Raw genomic sequence first — 12,678 nt, 5'->3', positions numbered from 1 at the left:
ACAGCTCTCAACCCTTACAACAGTGAAAAACAGAAAAAGGTGGAAATGCGTAGCAGGGCAGAGAAACAGAGTTAACATTTCAGGTGGAAGACTCTTCATCAGACAATAGTTTTCATACTTCGAAAATGGCTGTGAAAGGATTTCCAAGGACATGACATGTATTTTGTAAATTCAACAATTTTTGTCAGGTTAAACCACATACATCCCTCCCTGAACCCTTCTCTCATTTCTAAAAGATGGTCCTAAAAACTTCTCTTTTTGGTCCAGCTTTTTCTCAGCCATAATAATATTTGGTGTCAAATTTTATTGCATAATGCCTTGTGAACTGCCTTGTTATGTTTAGCCACATAAAGTTGATAGATAAATACATAACGTGATTTGAGTTTTAAACTCCTTAAATACAAAGGGTTCAAGTGACTCATTGATTGGAGGGGCTCCATAATCAGACAGTTGTATTCGGGCAGTCCTGCCGAGTGCTCGGGTGGGGGCAAGAGGGGAGGCTGGGGCAAAGATACAAAATGGTGAAGCAGCTAAAAGTGAGGGAAGGGGTGTGGATGCTCAGGTGGTAGGAAGGGGCCAGCCAGGAGTGGAATTATGGTTCCTCTTCATCCCATTAAAATCACTTACAAGACTGCTTTTCAACTTTCTATAAAGGTCTGAAAACACCAGTTTAAAAAAAACTGCTGGCTGAAGCTACTCACCATCTGGTACCATTGGTCATGCATCCATCAATTCCAAATTGCTAATTACTAATTCAAAACTTATTTCGAGGTTTTATTAAAGAGGCAGTACCTGCCATGTATGGGCTAATAAAGTTAGCACCTGATTCATCAAAGCATCTGTGCTGCCATTTCAGTGCTGCCAGGTAAAATTACATCAACCCAAATGCAGAGGAACTGGCAGAGAGGCTATGCTGCTAATTTAACCATGACCCTGATGAAATTCCAGATCCAATCTCTTCTGTAAATGGCAGAACAGCACATTGACAGCCCAAATAATTCAGGCTAAAGATACTAACTCCAATTTATTGCAAGACATAAAATTGTGGCAAGATAAATACATCAAAGTACATTACTCCCACCGGTACCTTTAAACTGCTTTTTAAGACCAATACAACAAAGCTTTTCATAATTCTTAGTGTTCTGTCAGTGATGAAAGCAAACTGGGTGATGGAGACCACAGAACTCAGTCCTATAATAGGAAATTAACCAATTATGGCACGAAGACAGGAGATTCAGCATTTAAGAACAGAGTTTTTGTTCAAAGCCATAATGAAGCATATCGAATGTGGCATTGTTAAAACACAATGACTTCCATCTCATTTGTGGTTTCACAAATGCACAAACAGCTAAATGTTTCAATAACAAACCATCTGCCCTCCATTTGTTCTCCCAAAATCGATTACTAGATCAGTCTGCCTTCTGCAGGCAGACCCTTTACTTGGCTACTTGTCGTGAGGTCTAGACAGAATAAAATCACACGCATAGAAACACATCCCCGATAGGTATCGTTAAATGTAGTAATAGCTGCCTATTCTATCCTGGTTCCAAAAGTTGGTTCCACTGATATTTCAGGATGGAGAGGAAAAGTGCAATTTAGATAGGTGTGACTTTAAAGGGTATGGAGTGAGGGGAGAGTGGATTAGATCTGGCAAGACTGCATTAAAACCGAGGAAGTCTCTATTGATGAAAACAATCAACCAACTACCAACCGAAGGTGAACTTCTTGGCAATGGACTCTTACATCACAGGAGGCACAATTCAGCCATTGTGTCTGGTCTGTGTCTTTCCCCATGGCCCTGAGATCCCACACTCAAAATGCGCAGGGCCTCTTACCAAGGGAATTAGCTGGCGCTACATCACAAGTTCTAGTAAATGTTAATATATTTTTCTAAAGAGTTTCTCAAACTCTATGGGCAATGCTGCATGAGGCCAGTGCAATGGGAACAGGTATTTGTGAACATAGAATGGCACAGCACAGCAACAGGCACTTCAGCCCACAATGTTGTGTCAAACTAATTAGTCATTAAATGCCTAACTAAACAAATCCCTTCTGCCTACACAATGTTCATATCTCTCCATTCTGTACACATTGATGTGCCTATCTAAGGGCCTCTTAAATGCTTCTGTCATATTCAGGAATCCCACAGAATCAGATGGATTGCTGGTTTTATACCTTGCCTGATATCACCTTGTTTAACTTCAAGAGAGAGTAAAATCAGCAAGAAACTAGCACTGCACCCAGTCTTGTCAATTTTTAGATGCGTTAAAATTTGCCACCCCCCTCAAAAAAAAGTACTGCATTTTTTCTATACTTTATTTAGGTATGGATACGATACACCCCCACTGATTCTAGTTACTATGGTTTCTATTTGTAGCAAAGCAGACATTGGAACTCAGTCTTTGACAACAGGACTAGTCTATTGCTCTGTCCACCTTGGTTTAAGTCTAACTGGAGTCATGTTCCACAAAGACAAGCAGAGCTGAGGAATATCCTCACAATTTCTAAGACTGAACACCATATGAACAAACATCTGAATGTGCATGAATACTTAACCTATCACGCCATGTTCCTTGTACCACTTTGGGGTTCTCCAAAGCAAATACAGCAGTAGCATATTATATTTCTGATTAGAAATGACAAATGAATGTCAGTTTTTGTGTCTGTAATCTCAAAACTCATATTTGCTTCTGTCTTTTTAAGCTCAGTCATGGGTTGTGGTTGTCACTTTTTCTTCCTATGCACAAGATGTACTCAATGACCGATGGTCTCTGTGATGAAGATTCCACAGAGGGCGTTAAATACTTAAGTGGAAACAGTGCCACTTTTAATTTCTATCCTGATATTTGCATTCAGAGTGTTGACAAATGAAGCTAACTTTACTTGGTCTGAGATGGACTAAGAAAATTAAATTATCCTGCATTTTCCACAGCCAACACACCACTGGGGCTACAGCATGATTTTATTAAGTGTCACAAGCATTAATCTTTTATAAACATTTATTAGGTTTAGATGTCTGGGGTGTAAGGCCATTAACAAATGAATTTATTCCAAACTATAATCGAGTGCACACAGTGAGCAGTACACACCAGGTCTTTTCCCCTGTGGTGCCCAAGTCTCACTAAGTAAGGAACAAAACTTCGAGCTTAGTAATTGATTTTGGGATCTATGTTGTTAGACTAATAATCCATCAGAGAATCAGAGCTGAGTTTTCAGCTGGGCAAGGAGAATTTGATTAGAGTTTTTTTAAAAACTGGAAACAACATAAACCTCACCATAAACCTCACTGGATACAAGCCTAGCTTGAGCAACCTTCCTTCACAAGGCAGTTCGCCTAGTCTGGGTATTAATCCAGTAAACCTTCCCTGAACTGCTTTCAATACATTGACACCCTTCTCTAAATGAAGAGACCAACACTGTACACATTACTCCAGTTGTGGTCTCACCAATGCCCTATGTAACTGAAGCACGACCTCTCTATTTTTGTATTCAATTTCCCTGCCAATGGATGATAACATCCTGTTAGCTTCCCCAATTACTTGCTATAGCTCCATTCTAGCCCTTTGTCAATCATGCACTAGGTCACCAGATCCCTCTGTATCCCAGAGCACTGTAATCTCTCAGCATTTACATAATCTGCTTTTTTTTAAAAATTTTCCTGCCAAAATAGACATTTCCTGCCAAAATGCACATTTCCACATGATACTTCACACACCAGATTTCTGCCCACTCAAGCAGTCATCTAGCCTCTATGTCATTCTCATAACTACCTTCCTAGTTATCTTCCAACTTACTTTCAATCCTGTGTCATCAGCAAATTTAGTAACCAAACCAAACTTTGGTGCTAAACTCAGTGCTTTCAACCAAGTCACTTGACTTGTAAAAAGTTGAGGCCCCAGCACTGATCTCTATAGCTCATCACTCATTACATCTTGCCAACTCAAAAGGCTTCCTGCATTCTGCATCCCTTTTTGCAATAAAGGAGTTGCAGTTTATTTTCAAATTAACAAAACCTTCCCTGAATTTAAAGAATTTTGAAAAAATAAAAACATACCAACACTTCCACTAGAAACTTCCTTTAAAGCCTTCTCATTCCCAAATTACAGCTATTTTTGGATTGTTACTTCTAGCCTCTATAGCAAAGATTGATGTAAAATATCCATTTAGTCCTTTTTTCCCCCATTATTAATTCCCTAGTTCTATAATAACAACTCTTCCTCCTCCACCCCCCACAACCCTTTTGAATGCTTAATGGAGCAAAACCACTAGAAGGCTAATGGTGACCACAGTATAGGTATTGGTTTATTATTATCACTTGTACCGAGGTACAGTGAAAAACTTGTCTTGCGTACCGATTGTACAGGTCAATTCATTACACAGTGCAGTTACATTGAGTTAGTACAGAGTGCATTGAGGTAGTACAGGTAAGAACAATAACAGTACAGAGTGAAATGTCACAGCTACAGAGAAAGTGCAGTGCAATAAGGTGCAAGGTCACAACAAGGTAGATCGTGAGGTCAGAGTCCATCTCATTGTATAAGGGAACCGTTCAATAGTCTTATCACCGTGGGATAGAAGCTGTCCTTAAGCCTGGTGGTACGTGCCCTCAGGCTCCTGTACCTTTTACCTGGTAGAAGAGGAGAGAAGAGAGAATGATGCAGGTGGGTGGGGTCTTTGATTATGCTGGCTGCTTCACCAATGCAGTGAGAGTAACACACACTGTGGGACAACTGACCTTGATAAGGTGCGGAGTAGCTGTCACAACGAATGATAACAGATTCTAATTGTCTGTCATTCCCAAGGAAGACTTTCAGAAGTCCTTCACTCCTGCTGCACCTGTTAGTCACGGGCTCTTCACGCTTGAGTGGGAGCAATGAAACTGCAGTGGCATCATTACCACAAATTCTCAGGACATTGTTGTGACTCACATCAAGCAACAAGACATTTGTGATAAGTTACAAACATTAAAAATTAAATGGCATTGCTGTATCAGGTGCTCTCTCCTATTTTATATCTCAGTTATGGTGTGGCAGGGAACATTTCTCCAGTTGGAAGGTCATGGATTTAAGTCTCAGTTCAGAAACTTGGGCATAAAATCACCAGTACAAACATTAAGGGAGTGCTGCACTTAAACTGTTCCCCAAGTTCCATCTCAGGTAAAAATATCCCACAGCAGAACATTTGATCTCTTCCTGATGTACTATGTCAATAATTAGCCCTCACTGTAAAATACTTCTCTCCTTTATCTCATTTTTTATAATTGGCTACTGTGTTTCCTACATTACAAAATTACTTGTCTAGCTTTAAAACATATTACCATTCTCAAGTTTGTGAAAGGAGCTATATAAATAGGAGCTCTTTCTTGTTGATTCACATTCTGTAGAATATCCTGAGTATAAGACAGAAGGGGTATTGGACTGTACGTAAGAGATTTGGGCTGGGATGGGCGGTGGTGTGGGGGTCTGTCGGATCTTGTGAAATAGTTCCCGTACGTATGACTGGGTTGTAGGAACTTAAGAGCTGTGGCATTTCCTATCCTTGAAGAAGAGATGAGTGAGGAATGGGGAAATGGGTAGCGATGCTGGATTTGCAAATCCTAGCTGGTTTCACACAGGGAACATTGTGAATGGGGGAGGTGATGTTGTTGAGGGAGAGAGAAGAGGAAGAGGAGAGAGAAAAGGAATGAAGATGCAGCTGATATCTTTTGTTAATTTTTCAATGAATCCTATTCATTTTACTCTAGTGGGAGGGTATAAAACATTGCATCACAGAAGATGGTTCACTCAGTCCATATCACGCCTTTGAAAGAGCTGTCCAATTAGTTATCCTGTCTTGGTCTTTCCCTGTAGCTTTGCATATTTCCCTACCACTCTTTCAGTGAGTGCATAAAAACAACCATCTCCCCTCTGGATCTTTGGCAGCCTTCGCAGCTTTGACTGGAAGTAATTTGAGACCACACAATTCTGAGTTTCTGTGGACCATCCCACACCACACCTGAACACGGTACCAACTGAACAGAGCAACACTGAGGATGCCATTAGAAACTGCTGGGAACATTTAGGAGGTCAGGAAGGATCTGTGGTCAGGAAAAGAGTGGTAGGAAGGCGGATAATTGCTCATCAGGACACATCTGATGAAAGCTTAAATATCTAAAACTATGGGTCAGATCTCACTGACCAACCTTAGAAGTTCCATTCAGGACGATGACTGTTCACCCATTTTACCTACAGTAAGTCCTGGTCTTCATATAAAGTCCAGAGGCATAGACCACTCCTTCCCCTGGCCAGACCTGGCATGAGATACCGTACGCTATTACAGCACCAGCGACCAGGGTTCAATTCCGGCTGCTGTCTGTAAGGAGCTTGTACATTCTCCCTGTGACTGCGTGGGTTTCCTCCAGGTGCTCCGGTTTCATTCCACATTCCAAAGATGTACGGGTTAGTAAGTCATGGGCATGCTATGTTGGCGCTGGAAGAGTGGCAACACTTGCGGGCTGCCCCCAGAACATTCTACGTAAAAGATATATTTCACTGTGTGTTTCGATGTACATGTGACTAATAAAGATATCTTATCTGACTGCAGTGAGGATTGAGGGGAAAAGGGGAAGGTGTTGCTTCTTCTAAGTTTTTCTAAATTGTTTCACTCGATGTTTAAAATTATTTATAATTATATTTGAATATTTTTATTAAAGTATTTTTTAATTTACTGGCTTTAATACTTTTTAAAATATTGCTGAGTATTAGAAATATTTAAAAACGATTAAAAGTTCCACACAAGGACTTTTCTGCCATCAAAGCTGTTGGTGGGATCTTGTGAACTGTCAAAGTTTTTAATGGCATTTTGAGGGCAGGACTATGTCTCCAAGTGATAGAAGCCCTGCTGCCGTTCAGACCACTCCAACATGTGGAGGTCCAGCGAGAACGGCTCATGAACCCTTGCTTTCTCTACACAGATGATGCCGGGACATCTGAGCAATTCCAGTTTAAATTTCAAATAACCAGTGACACATTTCTATGCTTAAAATAAATGCTCACTAACCAGTATAAGCTTCCCATCAAATCCTAAAGTCAGAGCTTTCACGAAGTGCCCAGGGCCAGCAACTTTTCACTGAAGTCCAGCAACAAGGATGGATTTGAAATTTATATAGTAATCTTTTTGACACATTCTAAATGTGAGCCAATAGTTTTCGATAAATCTAATTCTGGACAAAGTCTGATAAGGGAACTTCACAAAGTAGCTTGGGATGAAAAAGTCCTTCAATGTATTTGATCTCAGCTTTTCAAAAAACCAAGCGGTTAAGCATTTAAAGGTCTCCTAAATCAGTCCTGTTTCCTGTTTTTGATCAATCCTCAACAACTTGTACTGCCAGTTGATCACCTAAGCCTAGAAACTGGATCCATGGGTGTTCAATTTTTATCTACGACTCTACACCCAGAGTCGATTGTGCTGGCAATCGCTTTGGGGTGAAACTGCATTTGTTGAGAAATTAGCCCGGTAGTTCCATACCTTAAGTACAGCTGACACTTTCCTAACGTGAGTCAAACATCAAATGGCATCACAGACTATGCAGAGCATAGATTTTCCACTGACAGCAGGAATTGGTGCCAATGGGTCCGATCTATGACCTATGCTGTTCACTCACAGAACAACTAAGGACACATCACACAGAGATCCAAAAAAATGAAATGGCAATTGAAGGTCATCAGGTGACATTGATGTCTTGCACACAGTATCTTCCAGCCTTATAACAAACAATTTGCTGAAGCAACTCTGTGGGTCAAGCAGCATCTGTGGGAGGAAAGGAATTGTCAATGTTCCAGGTTGAAATCCTGCATCAGGCAACCTAAAACATAGACAATTCCTTTCCTCCCACAGAGGTTGCTCGATCCGCTGAGTTCCTCCAGCAGAATATTTGTTGTTCAGATTCCAGCACCTGCAATCTCATATGTCTCCATCTTCCAGCCTTAATTGTCAATGATTGGGATTATAGAATCTGCACCCTTCACTTTTCATGGATTCCTTACACAAGTTGAATCTGAACTGCATGTGGAGATCACTGGCCCCTTGACCATCTCTCACCTGCTGTGGCAAAGGCATTCATGGCAAGGGACTCGATCAGGGCAAACCAGCACATGGGGTTGCACAGACACACAGGCGTCTGGCGTGTTCCCTGTCGCCACATTTTCCCTCATCTCCAAGATCGTCCTTTCAGCAGCTGCAGAAGCACTGACTCACTTCTGACTCCTTAAATGCTGACTTCTTCCCCTGCAGTCGATGCAGTAATGACTTGGTGGTTGTAAACTCCTCGTGGTGCTGCTGATGGGAACCCCACACAGGTTCGGTTTTAACAATCTGTTCTGTGTGCAAAATGCTATGGTACTGCTCTTGAAATATCTTTGCTCACTTTCACTACTGTTTGGACAATATGACTGAGTGCATACACAGTGTATGTTCAGTGTACCAAGAATAAATGAAATCCAATTTTTAGGTACAGGTATGCAAAGAAGCTACTTCTAGTATTAATTTTGTCTTCACAATTCTGAGGACTCTTGCCATGCTGTCCTCATGCACGACTCTAACCGTTAATGTTTAGTTTGTTTTTCCCCTTCAGTAAATTAAGGTGCTCTCTGAAGCATCTCTTGTCAATGCTGAGTATAAACAGTCATTTCTCACACACTGACATAACTGATTGTGTTCCTTAATTAACTTGTTTATCACATGACTTAGCTCATGAATTGAAAGGTCCTTTGTTTTTTTTTTGAATGAAACATGAAAAATCTTTAGGAACAGACAAAGAAGCTTCATCTGACCTTAACTTCACCTTAACTGTCCCCCTATCAAAGATATTCCTCCTATTGCACTCATCCCTGTTCCACACATTCTCTGCTGCAGAAATCTAAATTGATCTTCTTCTCTTTCCCAGTTCTGATGAAGCGTCCCAAAAAGTTAACTGCACCTATTCCCACAGATGCTGTCTGACCTGCTGAGTGCTTCCAGCATTTTCTGCTTTTATTTCAGATTTCCAGCACCTGGAATTCTCTGGATTTTCCAATCTTTATTTTTAACAGCAGCCACCTTCTGGTTCCCAATAAAAAAAAATCACTTCCTCCGCCACCAGTACACAGTGGAATGTGGCAACTCTCTGGGTCTTCAACAACAGCAGCTCCCAAACCTGCCACCGCCAACAACTCCAACAAGTACAGCCGGCATATGACAACACCACTACCTGCCAGCCACTTCCCAGCACGCCTTGGAAATGTATTGTAGATAGGTCAAACTCCCAATACAAAAGCACCTTTGCCTCACGGACATCCTTAGTTCAAGATGGCTTCCCACCAGTCTCTCAAGAGTTAATTAGGCATGGACGGTAATTGTTGGACTTACCAGTAAAAGCCATATTCTAAGAATGAATAATAAAACTCATAACTGTGCTGTGTATCCAGAGGAATTCTGAGCAACACTGCAGCATATTGACTGGTGTTTTAAATTAAAAATAACAAGCAGCAGCAGGTTTTCTCTGACGGCTTGAAATAATGTGGAGTTTGTGGTGGAGTTTATGAAATCTGAGCTTCTTGTTAAGCTGTCCAGCTCCACAGCATTATGGCACGCAGCCCATCTCATTCATTTGGCCTTTATTAAAAAGCTATGTCATTTTGTATTTTTTTCCTTATTTATATAATAAGAATATTCAAATTTACATTCTAATTTACAGTATTTTAACTGCATTAAAGGCTTTTTTAAATATTTCATTAACTTATTTTTAGTTAAAGGTATTTCAACTGTGCGTGTTTCTGATCAGAGACCTTTGGAAAGGCCTTTACAGCACAAGCTATCAGAAGACCATTAGTGGTCTAGCACAGTTCCTCAAGCTCTGCTACTTGAAGCCTAGTTGCTGCTTGCAGATACCTTTGCTTTGTGGGATGTTGCTGCAGCAAGGCTTTAAGGATGTTGGAAGCCTCATGGCTGCAAAGGCCAAGTGGCCATTGGACTAGTACAAGGGGTGTATCTGGAACACAATTCAGACCATTCATTGCTGCTTTGCAGCACTGTGCTCTGTGTTAATTAGCTGTCAGGTGCCATGGAATCTTTTAAGTTACTTCAAAGGGCAATCAGAGAGTTTAATGCTTCTCTCTCCAAATTGTAACAGTGACACTTTTCAGAAAGTACTTCACTGGCTGTAAAGCATGGCTGGAATGACAAACGGCACGAGAGAAATTTAAGTATTTTTCTGAAGAACTGAGGCAGAATTGCGGAATGAATCAGCAGTGTTAGACCAACTTCAAGAAAGAGTTGAAAATGCTCTTGGAAATGGAAGGAATTGAGGCAATTGCCAGGGTGGCAGAGTTGAATTGCACTCAAGTGGACACAAACATATGGAAAATTTCCTTTCCCTGAAATTTCTCGGGGACATTGCCGTTGAACTCAATTGTAGAGGCTAAGTCAAAAGCTGATGAGACCACTTTAAGAGTTTGTTCTGAACACATGTATAAAATATGAATTATCCTCAGACACTCAGAGATAATCCTCACTGGTCAAATGTGATTAATAATTTATAATCAGCACTAGAGTAGCAAGTGAACGTGGAGAGAAATTGTTAAGTCCCTTCTGAAGGTGTCCAAAAACAAATTGTAATGCCAGACAATGGTAACAACTTAAGTCTGTAAATCATTTCATGCCTGCTTCATCCACTTTAATAAGCTGCTCTGCATGTACAATCGTGCTCTGTCTTGCAGTTGTATTAAATACGCTCCACCCAACATGTGTATGAGGAATCATATCTGGACTGTTTCAAGGATGTGCATTCATTTTTGCTATCTCATCCCAAACTTTCTCCTTTACCTCCCACCCTTCACGGAAGAATAAGCAAGGACGTACAATTGGAATATGGTTCTACAGGAACAAGTTGACACCCTGCTGAAAACTTGGCATAACTACCCTGATGTAACCAGCAGCATTGCTGACAGCATTCCCTTAAGAAGGCAGCATCTATCGTTAAGGATTCTGACCATCTGGGTCATGCCCTCTTCTCGCTGCTACTGTTGGGCAGGAGATACAGAAACCTGAAGTCCCACAGCACCAGGTTCAAGGACAGCTACTTTCCTACAGACATCAAGTTCTTGAACCGACCTGCAAACTCCAATCCCACCTCATCAAAGTAACACCACCGACCACCTCTTGCACTACCATAGACTTGTTCCTAATTGTGTTTTTGCACTAATGTCTTGTTTTGGACAGTCTTTTTCTTTACTGCCTTGCATAATTTATGTATAATTTATGATCTGTGTGTTGTCTGAACCTACGTACCTGTGATGCTGCTGCAAGCAAGTTTTTCATTGTACCTGTACCTCACTGTACACGTGCATAAGACAATAAACTTGATTTGACTTGACTCTGGAGCAACTTGTGGGTATTGGGTTAAAGCAGTAAACACAGACATCCTAAAGAACAAGATTGGCAATAGTAAAGATACACTAAGAATTTAAATACATTTCTACATTGCTCAGAGAGTGTCCAATCCACATACCTTTCCCAGCGACATCACAAGGCTCTTGTCTTGTTTTCTCTACTCATAAGCATGTATCTATTTCTGATAAGCCTAGGGCACATAAATGAGCTAATATACTGAACGGGCACCAATAAAGCTCAGCCTCTCCATCTCCAAAGCAAATAGCTTCAACACCCAGCACAGTTTTCACAAATTACAGTTTCCTTCTGTAGAATGGATTTGGGAAAGAACTACATTGAATTATTTACTGCTTTGAAAGTAAAATGTAATCACAAGAGATTAAGGGAAAAGAACTTTGAAGCAGCAGGTGGTTTGAAATGCTAATGAGTTAAAGCGTCAACACAGAAGGCAGTGGGGGAACTCAGCGGGTCAAACTGAAACATTGACTGTCCGTTTCCTTCCACAGATGCTGCTTGACCTGCTGAGTTCCTCCACCGCCTCTGATGTTGCTCAGGATTCCAGCATCTCCAGTTTCCTTAGCAAGTTACCTCTGACAGTGGCTAGCTCCTTCTGATAACTGGATGCTTTCCAATAGCCATTTTATGAGTAAAGGGGGAATGGTGGGAGGTGAGGAGTTTCACAGTTTTGGTACACTGAAAAAAATACACAAGCAGAAAATTGATCCTGTTTTGTTGTTACAAGAGCCCTTAATGGTTTCTTGTTAGGCAGTAGTTCAGGGTCAGGGATGGCTTGCTTCTGCTCCAGTTCTGAGGAATGGAAGATGCCCCTATGGGAATTCTTTTCACATGGGCTTTCTGAGTTAGGCTGCAGGTCCTGGGCAAAGTGGCTTCTGGTTGTTACGGAAGATGAACAGTGGAAGTCATTGGGCAGTCTCCTTCTTTGGAGAGAGCAGGCAGGTAGCAGCCAGGGAAGTGGGGAAGGCTGGGGATGAGGCAGCAGAGGGTGGGGATCATGAAGGAAAAGAAACTTAAAGGGCTAAGAACAAAGAAGACAGATAGGAGAGGGGGCCAATGGAGTGGGAAAACAATGGAGAGGCAGTTAGAGTAAGGGATAGGTAGACTCAGGAAGGGAGGGCAGAAGGGAACAGAGGTGTGTGTGTGCGCGTGCGTGCTATTGTGTGTGTGTAAGTCTGGTCTCTAATTATCTTGAACCTCCTTGCCATGAAACCAAGACCTCACTCAGTCAACTCTGTATGGCAGTTACATAGAAAC

The 12,678-nt window shown here is 41.3% G+C and overlaps 1 protein-coding gene across 1 annotated transcript in view; it reads right to left on the bottom strand.

Moving 5' to 3' along the window:
- Positions 1-12,678, bottom strand: part of LOC127581615 (exostosin-1-like) — a 215,688-nt gene that overhangs the window by 51,592 nt on the left and 151,418 nt on the right. The gene's annotated exons all lie outside the window — the stretch shown is intronic.

This window comes from Pristis pectinata, chromosome 22, assembly GCF_009764475.1.
Source record: "Pristis pectinata isolate sPriPec2 chromosome 22, sPriPec2.1.pri, whole genome shotgun sequence".
NCBI classification, from domain to species: domain Eukaryota; kingdom Metazoa; phylum Chordata; class Chondrichthyes; order Rhinopristiformes; family Pristidae; genus Pristis; species Pristis pectinata.
This window is presented reverse-complemented; position numbering and strand designations above follow the sequence as displayed.